Raw genomic sequence first — 1367 nt, 5'->3', positions numbered from 1 at the left:
TTTTCAAACAACTGCAGTTTCAAACATTTTCGAAAGAGGCATTCAAAGACTTCACAACTGTATGCTATGGCACTGCTCAATCAGAATGACGGGGTCTAGTTCATGCAAACCATATATCCCCACTGATGTCAGCCCTGAGCCCTCTCCACAATGAAGTCAATTGCCTGCTTTCTATGAGTTACATATAATCACCAGCAATTGTAGAAATTAGTACATCACTTAAATATTTACCAAGAACAACTTACTCTACCTCTTAGGGTAATGTGGAAAGAGGCAGCTAGAAATTGTTCTTTCAAATCAGAACGGCTTCCTTGAGGTAGATTGGTCTTTAAGATGGAAGGGAAGAGGCTGAGAAAGGCCATCTGAAGTTCAGGTATGGCATTGAGAGAGCTGTGAATGGGCTATACTGAACACTATTTATTCTCTGAGTTATGAGTATCTAATAAATGAGGCAATAAAAGCAGTGACGGTTGATGTGTGGTCCTTGATCTAGCTCTGACAAAGCAGCTGGAGGGAAAATTTTCATTCTGAATACTGAGGCTGTGGAAAACTCCTGAAAAGTTAATGTTAGCAGCGATGCGATCCTCTGGGCACAGGGAATACCTGAGGCATGAAACAAAAGAGGAAATAAGTCTAGGTCAGAGGGCAGCGGGGTCTTGCCTAGACTTGTGGCTGTGAGGCAGAGGCAGAAATGCTGTGTTGGGGCATGTAGACAACTCCAAGCTTCAACAACAGTCTAAGAGTGAAAGGCAGCAAGAAAAAGAACATACATTCTCTCTGAGACTTGGATCACACAGATAAATAGATGAATTTTTTTCAAGTTTTTCAAGGTAGAAGTTGTTTCAGTCAAATGTTTGGGAGCCTATGAAGATTGTTATCAGCACATGCTCAGCATATTTAACCCAGCAGTGCAAGAAAGACTGCTCCCCTGTTGTCCTTGTTCGTATCGCGAGGCCAAAGTAGAGAGGAGATTGAAAGCAATGAAACAAATTGAAAAGTGTTTGGGGGGGTCTTTTTTTAAAATAACCAAACTGACGAATAGTTGTTTTTTTTATAAATGATGACAAGATACAGTTGTACAGTGACAAAGCACTTGACCTCTGTTGACATGGGATAGTGTGTGGTACAAGGACAAAGAGTTTCTTGATTTCTTGACAAGTTTTCCAGACATTTGTTTGGAAATGAGACTGGTCACTTGGCTGTATTTGTGACCTGATAGAAAGCTACTTTTTCTTACCAATCTATCAAAGTTGGACTTTAAGAGAGTTGATAATGAACTCAAACTCTTTCCAAAATGACCCCCACTTTGTAAATATTTTAAAAAAACCATTTTCCAGGTTCATTTTGAAAATATTCATTAAGTGTCT

This window comes from Manis pentadactyla, chromosome 2 (assembly GCF_030020395.1).
Source record: "Manis pentadactyla isolate mManPen7 chromosome 2, mManPen7.hap1, whole genome shotgun sequence".
Classification (NCBI taxonomy): Eukaryota; Metazoa; Chordata; class Mammalia; order Pholidota; family Manidae; genus Manis; species Manis pentadactyla.
Note: the sequence above shows the minus strand (reverse complement) of the source record.